Genomic DNA, 20,093 nt, shown 5'->3' with positions numbered 1-20,093 from the left:
CAGCGTATACTTTCATTTCAATCCCCTTGGCATAAGGTAAGGGTAGGAAGGGATGCCTCGTTAGCAGGAAAATCCTTCTCGGGCACTCTTTCGGAGTATTAATACACACTGCGCTGAGCCCAGTATCCGTGGGGTTCGCCGTCTCGGCGCGTCGATTAAGTCGTTAGCGTTTACGCGCTTTTGCTAAACACACACAAACGACGGGTCAACACATCTATAAATAAAGAAAGAAAGGAGGAACGAAAAGGCCAGTGAAAGACATGCTTGAATGCGTAAATCCTTCCAGTCTGTGCACCCCATCGCTAAAATTTCAAGGCAGGTCCTTCCGCTGGGACTGGAAAGAGTAAACACGCCTGATTTGGCCATCGACCGGTCAAGGCCCGGGAAGTGGAAGAGGGGGTTGGCGTCGGCCATATGGCACCAGGAGTCTGCACCGTGCGACCTGGCAATCCGGTGCCTATGTTGGCCCTGCAGATTATACACTGTGGGGCAATTTTCCACACTCGTTTGCGCTCGCTAGGAGCCGCTTCGTTGACCCTGGCGCTCCGGGCTATCTGCGTTGCTCCGCCTATCGTGGCCTCTTCGTCTGAGATCATTGTGCAACGTACTTTTGTTTTACACGTTTTGCTTACGAAAGATTGAAATTAAAAGTAACAGCGCTGACCAGCGCACTATTTTAGCGACTTCACACGTTCTAGTTTCTTTACTAATGTTCGCAGGTTGGTGACATCCTTGGTTTTATTCGTTGTTTGGTCTCTTCCACTTGTAAAGAAAATTATCTCTCTTGTTCTCTCTTTGGTCTGTTTCAATGTTTTAAACACATTCGAGCTATAAATATAGCACAGGCTTGTAATAATTTTGAACGCTACAGTTTGTATAACGTACAAATATTTAAGTACAGGCATGTTTCCTTTCTTCTTCGTATTTTGCTTACACTTAGATGATAATGGGAGTCGATAATTTAGATTTATAACGACATGAATATTTTACATGGTAAGCCATGTTAATGTTACGTAATGGCACGGACATCGATGGAGATGAGAATTGAAATTTCTTCGTTATGCGTTCGAAAGGTTTGGCGAGTTTACATTTGGTGTCAAAAGTTTTCGGACCGTGGAATCTGGGAGAAACATCAATATTTCCGCAGCCCCGGCACGCAGCTTGGCATTCAGATTTCCAACCTGTACTGTGCACCCGAACAACATGTATGGTTTTACTGGCGACAGTCACAAGTTGCTTGGAGATTCAACGTTTTCTCAGGTCCCGCGGCCCGTGCACTTGTGACGCCGACAGTACATGACCTAAGTATTTTTCAAAAGTGTAGGATGAATGTCACATTTCCCCGTATTGTGTTACTAAAAACATTTACATTGCCCGGTTTGGGCAATGTAAAATTAATTTCACGAAATTCCTTAGTGTGCTTCGGTGCAATACATCACAGATGCAGTGGGCTACTGCTTTTATTTCTGTTAATATTATTGTTTTTCGCAGAGATTTTATATTCCCTTCTTAGCTCCCCTTATGGGCTAACACCAACACATGTGCCCGCGGCACATGCCTTTAAGTGGCAAGAGCGTGAAACCAGAGGAGCCTCCGATCGCTACTGAAGTATACTGCTGACTCTATTCTTTCAGTCTACCTTTGAATGATAAAGTCACGTGCGCTGCTACCACACACTGTCTGCGCTCGCTTCAGTGAACAAACAACGTCATACTGGCGAAGCAGACAGCTGTCGCTTAAAGGTTATGGCGATGAACATGTCCGTACTATAGCGTCCAATATAGCGTCCATCTGGGAGTGCCTAAAACGGTTTTTACAATCGCTTCATACGCGGGATCGATGAGGATGGTAAGGAGGTGGACGGCGAAAGGGGAAAGAGGACGTCATCCCAACCTGACGTGCTCCATTAAGCGACCATGCAACACAGCCACGAGCGTCAAGCCAGCGTGTCGCCGAGGCCTCGCTGCCTTCATTCCGCCAGGCGGCGTGAGTGACGCGTAAAGGCTGCCGCACTACAGCCGGAGCTCGCACTTTCGGCTCCTGCAGCGCCCCCTGGTGGCTGAAGTTCTTTGACTAATTGCTGCATGTGTTAATGCGCAGCGCAATTAGCCGGTGGATCCGAAGCGATTAGAAAGGTCGGTCCGTTGGTTTGGGCCTTAAGCTCCGCGCTGCCGGAAATTCTGGCGGTCGCCGGTCGGCCGCCAATATACACGCCTACTGACTCTTGCCGTGTTGGCGCCTCTGACGGTGACCTGGGTAAATAGCTGTGCCGATGGAGACGCCTTCGGTGTGAGGGAATGGGCGCGTGGGACGGAGCAGGGGGCTCCGCATCCGGTGGCTAAAAGCCAGGAGACGACCCGAGGACGGGCAGGGTGCGCGAAGGAAAGTGTGACTGGCAGGCTGGAAATGGGCGAAACTACTTCATTTTTTTTTTGGCTGGCAGGTGGCACTAATGTCGTAGAATGAGTGCGCCGCGGAAGTGTAATGGGAAAATTTTGTCCTTTCTTTTACATCTGCTGTCCATGTTTCCAGAAACTTAAATTGGTCGGTCGGTCTCTCTCTCTATCTCTCTGTCTTCCCATTATTATTCACTTTACATATATATTTCTTTGCAGAAACCGAAAGCTGTCCTAGGATATGGAGGCTTTGAATTCCTGTTAACCCGCCAGGGTATATGCGAGATCCGATTTTGCTAACAGCGAAGAAACAAAGGAAAAAAAAAGTTACAAAACCGGTAACAGTTGGGGAAAAAATATGAGCTTTGGTAATTTATTCTAAATGCACATTTCTTTGCTATCTTTATGCGTTACGTTCAAACCTGCTTAGACAGCTTTAATGTACGGTAGTATTTCGACTTCCCACCATCAAGCTTTATATTTGCTTTTAATTTTTCAGTTCCCGACTTTTCAGAACGGGCACGCGTGTGCTAGCCATCTGGAAAGTTTAATGGATGAAATTTACGCTCCGCGTGCTCCACAATAATATTGTGGGGAGTCGGTCACGAACAAGTGCAACGCACTAACGATTTTGCTTTAAACTGCGGGCTCAATTTTATTTCCAGATTTCCTTTCTTATGTCATGCTTCAATGCTCAATTACATTCTGAGCTGCCAACTTGGCTTCCATTAGGTAATATCATACGTTTTTGGTTTTTTTTTTTCGTAGCGGTTTGCTATTATTTCTTGGCTGGATTTGGTTCATCGCAAAACTTCACAAGAAGCGGAATTTCATGGTGCCACATTTCAGACCTTGTGCAGTCTAACATTGCGTTCCGGAGCACTCATGTAGAGGCAATGGCAGCACCAGAAAGAAAGCAAGCACAATCCAGATACGTGACGAAGATGGCAACGTATCTCGTTGATTCCGAAATAGAACTACTTGGAAGCAACAACTGCCTCATCTGCGAGCTAGTTGCGTAAAAAATTCGTCTGTTATCGTGTCACTTGACCCGCGACAAAGGATCACGTGACTAATAAAGCAAAATCACTTTAACACACATGCGATGCCATAAGCGCAAAGCTTTTGCTCGTGCCTTAACGATCTCCCTAAGTAAAAGTACGGAATGGAGGCAGTCACATTTCTTTTTTTGTGTGTGTGTTGAATTATAGGACCCACAGTGCCGTATTTATTGCGGCGAGATCACACTGCATCTCTGCTTATTACTATAAGGACACCTTTTCGCCTAGTACTTGCGCAATAACGAAAGGCGCGCGCTTCCCGAAATAGCTAACGAAATAGCTAGTAGGGACATTTGTGTTGTAAGTACATTTATTATTTCGAGGCGAGTAGCACTTGCTACTCGCCTCACTGTGCTGTGCCACCTGTGACCGACTGTGATTGTGTGCCTGTGCTCCTTTCTTTCTTTGTCTCTACTTTGCTGTCATTGCACTTCCCCCTCCCCTCTCTCCCCAGCGTATAGGGTAGCAAACCGGATCTACCCATCTGGTTGACCTCCCTGCCTTATCCTTTTCTTCTGTCTCTCGAGGCGAGTAAAACGACAAGAATAAATGCCTCGGCACACCCCGTATATGTATAACACGCGGACAGAAAGAAGCCTGATCCCCAAGGCTCGGAAGTTTTCGCCGAGATCAGAACGGGACAGCCGTCGAGCAGCGTCGGAAGTCTTTACCACCTTCTTGCCTCGCAACGTTTTTATATAAAGTAGTAGTGATATTGTTGAAGAAGATGACGCTTATTTCTGCTGCCCAATAGGGAGCGCGGCGCAGCGTCAATTTTTATATAAATACGCATTTGGTGCCGCAGCTAAACGTCGCCTCCCCTTCCTCCCTCCCGTCCCCCCACGGTCTTTAGCGCGACGGGAGAAGTCGCGTTTGCTCTATATATACGGTGATTGTAAATGAGCAAAGAGACGATTAATCCTGCAGCCCTTCAGGGAGCAGGGCGCAGAACGCGCGTTTGCTCTCCGCCATACGTTCTCTCCCCGTGAAAGCGTGCGTCCCTCACGCGCTTTCACTCGCACGTACAGCATACGGCGCGCGGCGACGATTTCATCGTCGTTTGACGTCATACGGAACCTCACGGCGACGGCGACGGCGACACCGATGGCAGAAATCAGCTTTCAGTGTCCATATAATTGCTATCGCAATAAAAGAAATTGCTTAAAAGCAATAAAACATTTAGAGAAACAGATATGGTTTCTCACTGCTGAGGTACAATCAACACTTATGCGCGCGAACATGCTCGTTCACGTTCGCCGCTGCAAACACAAGAGCTTTTGGAGTTTGAGATATTTGAAATGTCTTCTTTGTTCGAGTGATAATTCCAGGCACTCGGCGTCGTTTTTGGCAGCGTGACCGGATGTTCTTCTCGGAGGGGAGCCTTAACGAGGGTTACAAACCGGATGCCACCTTCTCGCTGCCTCTTTCTAAAGCCTAAGTACACAAGCAGTTTTGCATTACGCCCCAATAAGAATGCTGTCGTTCGGACCGGTATGGGAAACCGCCAATAGAACTTCGTTGAGTGCACAATTTCCTGGAAAGAAAGAATTGTCAATAAATATTTTCCTTACTTTCACAGCAAGGGGCCTATGCTTCAACATCAAGACATTTGCCTCCTCGAAAATGGCCAGCATTTTTATGCCCCTGTGCCTTTAACCCAAAAGCGTGCCCCGCGAGTAAATTTAACAGAAATGGCCATCACCCTGTACTTATGTCGGTAAACCTACAAATATAGATCTCTGGTAAAATTTCCCCATTAACGTATTCGAAGTTCCGAATGCCACTAGTTCCAACAATGCCAGAAATGGCTAATACACTGCCGCCCTGCAGCTCAAGAGTCCCGTTAATCTCCAGCGGAAGCCTGTCGTCTTAAAAAACTTATTTCCTGACCAAAAAAAAAAAAAAGAAACTGCTGGCTCTCCCGTAATTGAGAGTATATGTAAGCATGAAATGGCTGCCGGCAAAGCAGATTGGTGCCACGACACAAGCCTGAAAGCTTACTCAGCTGCAATGAGCCGGGTTTGAACTGAACCTCGTTGCAAGTCTCGTCTCGGCCAAACAACCATCTGTGGCGCGACGGACGCTGCCGGCTTGGTCACGCAGCGTGGCGCCATCTCTCGAAGGAGGCGGCGCAAAACCAGCGCCGCAGAACTCAAGGACCACTGGCGTTGAAAAGAGCACAGGCAACGCTGTCTCAGCCCCAAAAGATGACAATTGAGTGTATGGTGCACTGCATCTGCCTTTTGAGCGTCACTATTGGAAATGACAAATTAAACTTCAGCGTACTAGAAGTTACAGCTTGAGTGATATTGTGAACATTAGGAAGATATCGAAAGTAATATTTTCTTTTTTTGTAACTTGTTTGGGCAGTAACTAGCGTATGTAATGCGATCCTGTACAAAGGGTTGGGGACCAGAGACCGCATTTTCTTAAGTTTTGACTGGTAGCCTGGATGGTCTCGTTTCGCTCTCGCAACGATGCCCGGATGTTATCTTTATGTTCTCGCCCCATTCTCGTCTCCATGGAGTGCCCAGATAACGGCTCTAGATTTTCGCTCAAGGTCTCTTGAAGGTCACCGACAACTGGAGCTAAAAAGATTTCATGCTTAAAATCATCAGTGGTGGTTTCTTAATTGCTTGCAGTGCTCTTCGTAACGCTTTTTTTTTCTTCAGTCACACTGCCAATATTTCAAGCTAAAACAATTTTCTTCTGTACGTATAATGTTACACTTACAAAAAGAAAGCCGCGCCCTTAATTGCTGCATTGTATCTTGTACCCGTGTTTAGTTATTACTCAGTAGGGGAATCTAGTATACAAAATGACCAGAATAAGCGCGCCATCCGCTAAAGCACCGCGTAAGCGCAAGATACGCCGGCAAATGTCTACCTTTTTCGCGAACGGCTGTCCCACGCGACCAGTGTAAGCTTTGGACATCTCATCATTCGGCTCCCCGGCATGACTCTCGCGTGTGCTCATATATCTCAACTAAGCCGCAATGTTCGCGTCCACGTACCACGTGTCTTTCGTTCCGGGCAGAAAAGAAAAACCTACCGCAGGGACGGGCCTATAGCCTCGGCAGCATGACAGGAGATTTAATAATAATAAAAAATAAAAATAAATGGCGGCTGCAAAGGGAGCCTAGACGATGATGAGACCAGAAAAGACGAGCTGTGCGGACGTTTAAATATGGTGACTCGGCTGGTCGTCACTTATTATTCCGCTGACGCAGCGATGAGCGCGGTGCGCTGCACGGCGAACACTGTTGGTACGCTGCATGGTGCGAGGCCGCAGGCTGCCGCCGTCGCGTCTCGTTAAAACTGTACAACGCTACGCACTCTACAGATATACGACGTCAGCTTCAGTAATTGAGGGGTTCGAGTGCCCGACATCGCGTTCGATTGGTCGACGCCTTGGTGTTCGCATTGTCTGTTCGACTACAGTGTTGCTACTTCGGCTTGTTGGCACGCCGTTAGAGTGGCATGCGTAGCGCGTTCTGCTCTAACGAGGGCGACACCACGAATGTAGTCAGACAGGGTCACCGACTTGAAATACACTTGACCAGAAGCGCTGTCGCGGTCTTCTTGAGTGCACTCGCGAGGCAAGTACACTTCTCGTTAACGTCGCATGCACCTCGTTTCTTGTCTTCATGTCTTGAAAGCGTCGCTTGTAGAATGTACGCATTGGCGTCATCGTGGCCGCCGTAGGGATGTACATCCAGCACAGTCGAAAGGATGACGTTCCCTCGACCCACTTTAGCAGCACTTGGGATGCTGCAGTGGATAGGATAACAAGATGCTGTACGTGACGTCACACGAATTATCTCTGTTTTGATCTATAATGACGCATCTTCTGCTATCGCGATTGGTCAGAGCGTCTGGCGTACGCCAATCGTGCTTCGCGAACTTGGGGCGCCAGAGGGCTCACGCCTGGCGGAAGCTTCGGCCATGCTGCACGCATATAGCAAGAGAGTTCAACACACCCGCGGAAGATTTACGCGCTGACGCTTCATGTTTCTTTCTTTTTCCTGTCGTGCGCGTTTTCTAGCTTCCACGCGGTTCGTGCGTCCCACTAATTACGTCTCGTGGGGGCGGAGAGAACAGACAGCTTCTTGACTCGGTCGCTCCGCCGCAAATGATTCTTCCTGATATAATACCATATCTGGCTTGGCCGTTCTTTCAAACAAGCGCCATCCTTTCAACGCTTTTAGCATTTCTTTTCTTTCCTTTCATTTTTTTCTTGTCTTTTTTTTTGTGAATGCCAGCTCGCTAATTTGGCGAGCATGGCTCCTCGGCATTGCCAAATGCCTGACGCCGTATACTTTGTTAATTTTCGTTCCGCATTACTTTCTCTGCCCTGGACTTTCCTTCCTCTTCTTTCTTTCGTGTTTCGTTTTTCTGTTCGTCCAGTGAATTAAAGCTCTCTTTTGCTTACGCCTGTTGTAGGACTGTTTCTGGCCATTAGCAACACTTTTCTTTTCACATGGAGGCCCCTGCGACCCTCTGTGATGTTCACAGCCTTATGAGGATTTTATGTTACACATGAATTTTCGACATGACTATCTTTTAGCTGAGTGTTTGTAGCGTTAATGTCTGTTCCTAATGAGTGTTCGTAGTAGTTAATAGGTGCTAGTCTCTAATGTTATGCATCCTTGATTATCTTGGTTTACTAGATTGATTAAACATACGGTCGCTGCGGCACGTTTATTACATGCCTTGTTCCGCACCCTGTTTGCTGTTCGTCTCTAATGCGCTTCTCAAAGACTAAAATGTAATACATTAGGTTTAGTACCGTGTGTGCGCTTTAAATAGCCCGACGTGTTGCAAGACGAAAAGCGTAATCCTCTTTAAACAGCTCAAATCTTCAAACGTTTAAGCAACGGAATTTTTGCTGCAATGAGACTTGGCCTATCTTTTTCTGCTCGATGAAAGTCTTTTGTTCACTTTTAGTATTCTGTACCTCTGCATAAAATAAGAGAAAAAAATCTGAGGACACCTAAGCACTTCATGTGAGTTGTGAATTCGAAACCATTAACGTCCAATTTAACGCCGCTGAGCAGTCCTTTGAGTTATGAGAACCTCGCGGGCAAGCAAGCACGTTGATACGCTTGGCACGCTTTGATTTGGCCTTACCGAGAGGCCGTTAGAATGCAGCCGAGAGCTTGCGCTGACAAGGAACGCGCGGATAACGCCAGGTTTCCGAGAGTGAGCGTTACGTGGCGTCGCGGCGATGCTCTCTCCCCTCACGCAACACCTGGCGCGCTACTGCCGCAGCAGATGTTTCCTTTCGCGCGCTCGGCTCCGTCGAGATGCGCTCGTGCCGTGGCGTCACAGCCAATGGGAACTCCGTCGAGGCGTGCTCGTGACGTAGCGTCGCAGCCAGTGGGAATTTAAACGCCGTTTTGCACTACAGACGCCGGGCGCCGGCTTTCTTGATCAATGAGCCATTTGACGCTTTCGTATCAAAAGAAAGCTCCGTATGAGTTTGCAGTAAAAGTCGAATGCTTCAATCACGCGCAAATTTAATATTAACGCGACAGCGTTTAAGGCCCCGTGTCGCAGAAAATCCAGCGTCGGCAACCGGCGTGTGATCGCGGGTGGCGGAGAAAATCATCCAACCACATCTACCACGCAGGCCCTCCACGTGGTGCAAGGTTTTGGTGAACAAAAATTGAATTTCTCACGGTGAAATCCGTCAGAAAAATGGTATAAGTACGGCTTTACCATTCGGCGTCAGATTCGCCGTCAGATTGTAATTTGAATGTACGAGAAAATCTAATTCTGCTACGAGGAAACACAAACATTTATACCAGACCTGCGCGCGTCGGGGCAGTAGCAAACAGTTAATAAAATAATAAAAAAAGGTGCTAGGGCCGTCACATTTTAAGATAAGACCTACTTATATTTCCCCCGGAAAAACGTCTTTCCAGCAATGCATTTCAGTTTAAAAGTGAAGCCGACTTTAAGGGGATCGGTGTATGCTTGGTCTTTGTAAGCTGGCTTTCCCACGTTCAGTGTTGCAGTGAATGAAGTCTACTTGCCGTATGAGAACGATGCGATGCGAACGGGTCCCGATAACGCTATCGCATTCTACTCTTAAAGGCGAAGCTCAAGCGTCCTTCAAGTTTTTATAGTCGGTGTGTAAGAACAACGCAGTTACTGTGATCTTACTACGTCATGCATTGAATTTCTACGACGATAAGTTTGGCCGTCAATAAATAAATAATTAAAAATTACACTCATCTCACGATGACTGTCGATAGTAATCGAGCAATTAGGCAACAGATATTCCCGAAGTGACGTGTATTTAACACATGTAGGGATAATTACGAGACTTTCGTTGTTTCGGCTATATGCGGCATACGCCGATATCGTCCCAATTTGCTAAGGCATTCGCTTGCCAAGGTGGCGCATGGAGGCATGATCACGACTGCACGATGCTGATCAAATGACGACGGAATGACGAAAAAAGAATGACGTCGATCGACCGACGCATCGAATTGCCAAGCGCATTTGGCAAAAGGCGATGCGACGCCGTTTACATGTAGCGCACTAACTCTCTCGAGAAGGGAGCGCCACGTGCGTGAGTCGACTCGCGCGAGTAAATCTACCCTCCCCTGGCGCATTAATGCAATGCCCCCTTTCTAGCGCATTACCACTGTTTACGTGAATGCGATGCCGTAGAAATGCGATGCGATGCGCCACTGTCGCATTCATGTAAACGCGGCTAGTGAGATGTCGTTATTCAAATTATGACAATGGCATAATGACGACAACGTCACAACGACGGCATGAGGAAAATGAGGTGACGACGACTACGCCACGATGATGGCGTGACAACGACGGAATGACGAGTGTCGGACGAAAAATTGGCAGTGGCTTAGCTCGGCTTTGCCAGTATATACGTAGCGCGAGCTAAGTCGGCGACATCGTTAAGAACTGGTAGACATGGTGGCATGGGCGGGTAACGATACCCATTGGTAACGCTAAAGAGTGCACATGGAATATTCTGCTTAACGAGAAAGTTCTTGCACGTTGTAAAAACCCGCGCCACGGTTTCGCCCCACTCAGGCGGTGCCGCTAAACTCAACGTTTCACGCATGGCACTATTTACCGGCAGTCAAGTTTTACAGCGTAAGCTGTAATGGGCTCATTCCAATAGCCGTTTCTGGTGGCGATGATGCCGCCGTCGCCCCGTAACCACTATCGCCGGAAATGCGAAAAAAAAGTACTCGACTCTCCGCTGGAATCGAAACCAGGCCCGCTGCGTGGGAGTCGGATACTTTATCACTGAGGCACGCAAGCGCTTGCTATCAGGCAGAAGAAAAATTCCCTTTATACGCGCCCCATAGGCACGCGCGCAGACGACCGGAGCTTCCGCCAGTATGGTGGCGCCATCTAGTTAACATGCCTGCAACCGCCACGTGCGACGAGATGCGATTCAGACGAGGCGTGCAATCAACGCCATCCCGATGTTAGATGTGCTCCACGTATTCTGGGTACCTCTTCGGTACACGTTATGACGTCTCCTCGGAAGGTACGAACCGCTGCTGCGGTTCGTACCTAGCTACGTGCGTGGCTACAATCAGGCATCATCGGGCTCAGCAGACTTCTATGCAGAGTGCATTACAAGCCGCAACTCGCCGTCGACACAGGGCGGACAGTTCGGATCGTTCTCGTCAAAATCGAGGCGAAGACACTTTGCCGCGAAGACCTTGTTGTGCGTGGTATCGAAATTGAAGCGACTCTTGCGCCGCTCAACCAGCTTACGCTGTGACTGTGCGGCGTGTGCCGCGCAGGCCTGTGACTTTTTTTTTTCTAATGTGCTACAGTCTTTCACACACGTCGCACACATATCCAAACGGATTGTTTACGAAGTCCGTCTCGAAGGTCCGAGTCGCACTGGGGCCTTCGCTAAGTTTCGCCGTTTAGTCAGTCAATCGGCGAGCCTTGACGTCATCGACGGCGTCTTGTTGTTGCTGCTGCTGAGATGGTCGGGCACGTCGCTCAGCCTCCTGGCGACGCCGCTTTGCTAGACGTTCCTCCCTTTGCTCCGGTGTCTCCGCAGCACGTTTAGCCTTCTTCTGTTCGTTCTTCCTACGCTCAAGCGCTAATTGCCAAGCAACTACTTCGGGATCCGATGAGTTAAGCTTTTCCGATTTTATGCGCCGCTGAGCCGCAATTTTGCTCTACTTCTCCATGGCTATACCACACTGGCAAACGCCCAGCGCAAGCGATCAAACGCCCAGCGCAAACGATCAAACGCCCTGCGCAAGCGCCGGGCAAACGCCCGGCGCGCCAGCAGTGCGGCGTGAGACGTCACTGCTCCTAGCGCATGCGCGGCACGGCTCTCCAGGAGCCACGCGAAACTGCTCAACGTCAGCCAGTGTAGCTCACGCTACAAAAGCTAGAGAATGACGGGGATGACGACCACGAGCCCATATACTTAGGAGCCCAAGCTATTAGACAATGTGCCAATGGGTTGGGACAGAAAGCATGACGAGAGTAAGATATCAAGAAACTGGAATGACAACGTATGGAAGGACCACGCCGAATCACGACCAGGAGCACATAACTAGTGGCGCAAACCGGCAGACAACATGGTTGACTGGTTCGGTGTTTCGTTGACTGGTTCAGCCGTTTTGAGATAGGCTCAAAACGGCTGAAGTAGGCCTTTAAGAGTGGAACGCGATAGTAGTAGTAAGTGGTTCATGTGGAAAGGGGAAATGTTGACGCTATCTTCTGCAGCCCTCGAGGGAGCACGGCTCAGCGCCAACGGGAAGGGGTAAGTGGGGGAGAAAGGAGGATAGGGTGGAGTCGCCATGGCTGGGCGAAGCAAAACCGGCAGGCTGTAGGGAATTCAAAGATATTTGACTGCTTCTCTCACTTCCCGGCCACTGTAGCTTATGTAACCGTAATGTTTACCGGGAAACGCTAGCAGCGAACGCTATGCAAGAAGGTGCGCTTTCTGCTAGAAACGCGGCCTCTTGCGTGGGCCGATCTTCGGTCATTGCTTTTGCACTTTTAATATTACAGTCTAAGAAGATTTACCATAAAAGGCATGCGCTGCCGGTGTTTTGTTTCATGACATCTTTTCGTGGGCTGTCATTCTCAAAATTCCGAGGAATAACGTTGTAAAGAATGTAAGACAAAGTGTGGGCAAATTTAGCGGCACACATGATTTCTTTAATGAAACTTTAATGAAATGAACCTTCGTGCCTACGGAGGGCTTACGTTGTTGTGGTTCGGAATAATTTTTCGCCGAACGACGGTCGGCACCGACACCGCATTTTTTGCGGCACTGGGCCCTTAACGCTATCGCGTTAACTTGCATGTCGTCGGAAGGCGCCAGCACACATTGGTAATGTTGCTTATAGAAATTGAGACTCAGCTCGATTCGACAACAAGAACTGGCGTATCAAAGTCACTGAAACAAAACCGCCATGGTTAGGTGCGGCACGTTCTAAGTGACCACGTGAACCAGGCGTTCCTCTTTCCTTACAGTCATCGTAAGAGACACAGTAGCTGCCTAATTAAAGTTGCGGCAATGAAAACACTAAGGAATACAACTGACGCCACTGTCATACGCTCACAAACTTTCTGTCTATTCGCTGCTAGTTTTGCAAGAAGAAATGGAGTTGGGTAGGCCATGTGACGCGTGTACAGCTGATAACCAGTGGTCTGTTAGAGTTACAGGATTGGTGCCAAAGAAATGGAAGGGCAGTCCAGGATGGGCAGACAACTGCGTGGTGTGAGGAAATTTAGGAAACTTGCAAACTTGGGATGGTGTCAACTGGAGCACGTCAGGGATAATTGGAGGTGGAATTGGAGGCCTTCGTCTTGCAGTGGTCTTCGTCTTCCATGGTTATGAAGGTGATGATGACGACAACGACAATGATGACGACAGTGACGACAACGACGAGGTTGATTATGATGATTAAGATGATTATGTAAGGGTCTCCCTGAAAGGGAATATGATATGCAGGTTCTGCCGGACCTCCTACTTACTTCAAACCTGCTAGTTTCATTAAAGAAATCGTGTTTCACACAATCTACTATCTCCATTTGTTTCCGAATGAAGCTTTAATTGGCGCGCATATTAAGGCGAGGTTCTGCTTCGTGTTCTTGCTTTCTATTTAGCGCACTTAAAACTAGCATATAGACTTGACGGCCTTAGGAAAAAAAAGAAAAGTTGAAATGACGACGCAAGAATGAGTCGATAGCGGCGTGAAGGAATCCAGTGGGAACTTCTTCGTATAGCCTGGGTCGTTTTCACGGCCTCAATAAGGAAGTCGTCAGCGCTGATGAGAAAACAGAAGCCAGACGTGAAACCATCAAAGTATACGGCGTTCGGAAAAAAAACAGGGAAAGGCTCTCGACGGGGCAAGCTCCTGCGGCAATGCCCTGGAACGATTCCCTAATTAAAGCGTTCTTCGCTTCTTCGAGGCTTCCCGGCGATTTCTTTTCTACTCCGCTGTTGAGCTAGAAACTCGATTTAGACGTTCCCGAAGTGAAACGCTCGACGGAAAAGCGCTTTCTCGTGGAAACTTGGCGTGCGTGCGTCTTAATTCGCTTCATTGGGTTTCTTCTCGCTCTTTTCTTAACATTCTACAAAAATACCCAGCTACGTAAGATGTGTGTTTGTGTCTGTGTGGAACACATTCTAGAAGGAGTTTTCCGGGCCCCGAAGCCAGACTAGTACGCGGAGAAATGTGAAGAAAAATAAAAAGAGAGAGAGAGAAAGGAGGCTTAAGAAAGCGCTGTATCCCCAGGGCAAGAAAAGTCCAAAAATTGTGTCGCCACAAAAATTGGCAAGAGAGTAGCAGCGGGAATCACTCAAGCGGAACCGCGATATACCAACTAACTTTCCTGTTTTTTTTGTTTTTTTTTCTCGCTTCGTCGTCGTCTTCGTCGCCAGTTTTCGTCGGCTGTGAAGTCCGGCCAGCTAACTGCTAGTTCTTCGTCTCTGGGGTGATCGCTTAGTTTGATTCCTATTCTGTCTGTGTTTTTCTTCTTCTTTTTTTTTGTGGATGATTTAGGTGTTTTCTTGTTGTCTTATTGAGTACACCATAAATTTAAGGCCACGACGATAAGTGCAAGGCCAGTATGAGCCGAATTCTTCCGCTTTCAACCGAACGCTTTGTCGCCCCCTCGGCTCGGTTGGTTTCGAGTTTCAATTTAAGCCGTACTGTTTTTCCCCGATACCATCTCCCTCTCCATTCCAGTTCCTTTTTCTTTATTTTCGTTTGTTCTATCTTTCTCTTTTCAACTCTCTACCAGTGAAGATTCTATTGAAAACAGAGGACTTGAGCCGATTACTTGAGGAACATCGATGACTGCCGATTATACTCTATTTTCTTTTATTTATTCCTTTTCGTACAATCTCATCAAACGACGTCTCTCCGTCTTCGATGCGTTGTTTGTCGGCACGCCGATATATAGAAGCGTCTGTCTCGTCAGGGGTAAGTAGGCTCCCTAGTCAGGGGTTGCTTTGTGTTGCATGAAATTTGCTCTCGCGCAGGCCAATTTCAACGATGCAATCAGAACTTTTCTCGGATTTCTCGTTCCACCCAGGATATCTCTAAGCTTTGCCTGTCTGACGGAATGTATACCAGGCTGTTCGGCTGCTTCTTTCGCGTCATCAATGCGCTTCAGATACCACACAGTGTGGCCTGGCTGCTTTTGTTCCCGAATTCTTTTGTTTCAGGCTTGGCCTAAAAATTTATGGATGCTCCTCGCCTCCTTATCGAGTTCCCATGGGCCAGGCGCGTCACTTAAGGCTTGATCGAACGGTTCCTTGCGCAGTTCTTTGTTGTTTTTCTCCATGAATGCGGACGGTTTTTGCTTGTTCACTGCATATAGTTTAGAAACCGGGCAGCCATCTCGCTGTGCCGAGCAAGATTGAGCTGTTGCAAGGATGATCCGCTTGCAGCGCTGCCGAAAGTATGAACGGTAATCGATGAGCGTATTTTTTAGCTGCACACGTTTCTGAGTGCGAAAAAATTATCGCACTTTTTCTCGAGTTGACGAGACTCGAATTCGAGCTCTTAAGTAGCGTAATTCGGAGCCCTGCGACCAAGTTTACGGCGCTGTCTGAAATCGAGAACGGTGCAGAAATTGCCAGCGTCTCGTTTTGAGACTATCACATTCGGCAAGCGTATGCTTGTGAAGCATCAAATGGTCACAGCATTAACAATACTACTAGTTAAGTTCAAAATTCTTATCGTTTCTGTCAGATTTCCAATTTTCCCGCCACCTGAAACAAAAGAAAAAAGAGTACTAGATGTGTAGGCGCCATTACACGACTAATAGATGCTACTTGTTGCCACAAGCTATTTGCCCCCTATGCGCCCTAGAAGCCTATTTGCGCCCTATTATTATGTTCTTAAATGCGGCAACGTTACAGGTCATGAGCGTAATGAATGACGATTTCAGATCTCAAATACACGGCTGCGTGTAACCGTGTGGTATTCCTTTTTGCAGGACAGAGTATGGGTGCGAAAATAATAAATATCAACTACCAACCATTCTAAACAAACTGCATCTTTGTCACATCGTCCCTAATTCACTCAGCCTTCATTCATGAAGGCACCAGTGCTATTAGTAATTGATTTCGTCGTGCATGCTGTGAATAAGTTCTTATTTTTATAAGCTTATTCAAGTCGTTTGAATACAGGGTGTCCCAACTATCACGCACCAAGATTTAAAAATATGCAAATGCCACGTAGCTGGACCGAACCATGGTAATGTTGTTTGTCATCGCTTGGAGATACTCAGATAATTTATTGCAGGCCGCCCAATAAATGATTAGCCTTAATTAAAAATATAAACTTCTCAAATATTATAATTAGGTGAAACGTGTCAATGAGAAAATTGTAGAGCAACATGAAAAACTCCCGATACAGATTTTCTGTTGCTGAATACGTGCTACATAAAGTTGTTCCGAGCGTGAAAGAAGCTCGCGAATATACACACAAAGTGCCCCGAGTGGCCAGTCGTGCGGCAGTATTGCCTGTATTCGCGGAATTTTTCACGCTCCGAAAAACACTTTTATGTAGCACGTATTGCGCCACAGAAAGCTGTATCGGAACGAAACGACAGAATGAACGGAATGCAACGTGAACAAAGGAAGGCGCCAATTTCGATGCATGCTACGCTGTCTAAACCCGCCAGTGGAAAACTGATGCACATGCGAGTCAGGATACGGGGTTCGAGGCTTCGGGTCCTGCCCACATGTTCTCGACCATCGCTCACCTTATCAGCATTTCGATATCATGCCGGTGGAGCGACAACGTTTGATTGCCGGTTGAGCGCTGTGTGTTTGTCAAATGTGCCTCTCTGTTGTCCCTGTCGGTCAGCTTGCGCTACAACAAAATAGAATACATAATAGAGCATGCCATACCAACAAACCCATATAGCTACCCTCATGTGAGCAGGACGCGAAACCGCAAACAATCGAACTGCGCCTGGGGAGCACTGTGCCGGTCGTGGGCACGGTTTGATGGCGCAGCATGCAACAAAAGCCACGCGTTCTGCAATTCGCGTTTCATTCCGATGTGTTAGTAGATATTCTCTGGACGTTCGTAATCCGAGGTAGCTTGCGTACAATGTCATTAAGCTGAATTGCATTAGGAACTAAGCATCCGGGTACAGATTACTAATAAACAGCCTATGTGATGCTTCCCGTATCGTCCGTCCAACGCAAGACCCAGCCGGGTGCCGAAAATCCCCCCGACCATCCCCTCTTTCTCATGCTGATACCCTCGGGCACGTGTTCGCGTCGGCCCGTTGACCCTAATGCACGGTGACGCGGTAAGAGCATCGCGCTCGACATCACAGGATGCATCACTTGGCCCGGCGCGATAGAAATAGCACTTACGAGGCTGAGAAAGCCGCGGTGCTCAATCGAGATCCTTTTCGCTCTCTCTCTCTCTTTTAAGTTTATTTTGTTCTGTCAAAAGAACGTTGTTACACAGGCCTCACACATGAATAAGACTAGTTCGACAGGCCACCCGCCTTTTTCTTTCTCAGCGCACGTTGACGTGGATCTATATCCTAGGCGAGGTTGGGGTCTTCTGTGACACGAACACAGCGGCCGTATATTTTACTGAGCGATAACTTGTTCTTAAAGAAGGGCGCACAATTATTGATCCCCTGCCGAAGTGTTTCGCTACTTCGTTCTGACGTTTTCTTTTGGAACGAAAACAAAAATACCAGACGCTAAAAGCGCGACTATTATTTACCTGGCGAATCTGCCAAATTGTCACTTCTATTTCGCGTTTTGTTGCAATGTAACTCGTATTGCCTGCAACTGGGAGCAGGTTTTAAAGATTTTGTATTACGTCAAGATAAAAACAGTTGGCCAGTATGCGTTCCAACGGAAGCAAAAATCTCATTTCTTTCAGATACATCGATGCCTCAGTAGGCAAGGTCAAGCACGCCTTCACTGCATCAGATTCAACGAAGCCTGCACTAACTACTTTATATGAACTCTTCAGTTCTGAGACTCATCTATGCGTTCTATCTGCAATGTTCCTGAAGAATGGCAGCATTTATTTTTATGTTACTGCAGTCGATGCTCATCAGTCAGACAATTTCTGAAGGCTGCGCCGCACTTGTGGCGTGCCTCCAGCTTTAAAACGATGATGTTTTTGGGCCATGGCAAAGGGCACCACTTGCAGTTTGCGCGCAACAAAGGCGCTTCTGTGCTACTCTTGAAAAGTGCAGGACTTACTGCAACTTTGTGAAGAGCTTTAGTTTGTTTATGCGTGGGTGCGTTGATGGATATAGCGTCTGTGTTTTTTTTTTTTTCATTGCATATATCATATACCTCAATTAACATCTGAAGTGAAATGCCGGGGTGACAGCCAAGGTAAACATTTCCAGCTTTTCATTAAATCAGATGTCTGTCCATTTTTTTTATTTAAAGAGGCCCGCAGCGCCACTAAGGCCTTATTGCGGGGGTCAAGTGTTCGTCAAACGAGTCAACATTCTTGAAGTCCACCAATTATGTTTTTGATCGTCTTGGGAAAATATGAATACTTAAGGGACACTAAAGGCAAATATCAAGTCAAGCTAAAGTGACGGATTAGTGCTCGAGTATCTCTAGGACGTCAATATTATCGCGAACAGAGCCTTAGTAATCGAGAAATTGAGGAAAATGCGGGTTACGAGGAGAGACTCCCCCGGGACATTCTAGTACGTGCCCGATGACGATGCCATTCCTCAATTTCAGCCACTGGTTATAAAGACATCATTGTAGTGTATTATAAGACGAAAGATAATGCTACTTGACCAGTTCTATATCATGTTTAGAAAAAATACCTCATTGAAATTACACCGTTAACAACGACGGGGGCAGTCGAAAGGTTTCGTTTTCGCTCAACTCTGCGCCGCCCTCGCTTTCGCGTTTCAATGGTTCCGTTATCACGTAGTGCTGCATGCGCTCGTTTGCTGGCTCACGAAACTCACACAAACTGCAAGTAGCAGACAATTCCACAATCCATGTGATGTTGCAGGATGTGCGCACGGTCCACGCGACTTCACCAAAACCAGCTGTAGCGGCGCATCGTACCGCCGTCTGTCGGGCGCCATTTTACTCGACGACGGCAGCAAAGGGCTGTGATGGCGTGTGCAACGTCACCAGTCCCTGGTTTGCCTGGCGTGTGATTTGGAAGGAAGGAAGGAAGAAAAATAAGAGGTGAAGGGCAGAGAGGTTAGCCAGGTTAAGTTTCCGGTTGGCTACTCTACACAGGGGGATGGGGTAATTAAGGGCAGAAAAGACTAGAAAACAAGAGAAGATTAAAAAGAAAAAAAAAACACATCAGTGAGCACATTCTATATTTTGGCACTAAGTCCTGTTTCTTTTAAAAAGCGTACTAGCGCTTTTAAAGCAGTTCGTTCCAACGTTGGCTGGGACCAGGGACCAAGAATTCTGACTTCCGTAAGGGGACGGCTGTCTATCTTGTCGAGCGTGGTGCTGAGGACTTTCCTTTGTGCACTACAACGACGACAATCACACAGAAGATGTGCTATCGTCTCTTTGCACCCGCAAGTTTCACAATCTGGGCTTGTGGCTATTCCGATAACCGTCGTCGATGTCAAATGCGATGTCCGGAATTCTATTACTCTAGATTTTGCTGGAACAAATACTGCAGCTGCGTGAGATTTGAATTGACATAAAGGTATTCAGACCCTTCAGATGCAATTTTATCGTAAACTAAGTATTTCATTCGCAACGAAACAAGCGTTGCCAGGTTTCTGGAATGGTATTTAGACAGTCCACGTCGACTTGGTATTTGCCTTTAGTGTCCTTTAAACAGGTCTGTGCTGGGGTGATATGGCCTAACCTTAGAAGAATGATCTTTGCGTGATGAAACGTACTGCAGTAGGCAGATAGGTATACGTTTTGGGAGAAATTCCTTATTTATTGTGGACAACCAGCATAATGCACAGACTCTTGAGTCGCTGCGTTAGAAAAACCCAGCAGAGGTCTTCCTTCATTTTCCTAACGCTTGAGTACCGGTCGAATTACCCCAGGACAAACCTTGCAGCGACAGATTGCATACGTTCAAGAACATTATTACTTACACAGTGAAAATGATCCCGCACAAGGCATGCGATTTCTAAGACAGGCAACA

This window comes from Dermacentor silvarum, chromosome 6 (genome assembly GCF_013339745.2).
Source record: "Dermacentor silvarum isolate Dsil-2018 chromosome 6, BIME_Dsil_1.4, whole genome shotgun sequence".
Lineage (NCBI taxonomy): Eukaryota > Metazoa > Arthropoda > Arachnida > Ixodida > Ixodidae > Dermacentor > Dermacentor silvarum.
Note: the sequence above shows the minus strand (reverse complement) of the source record.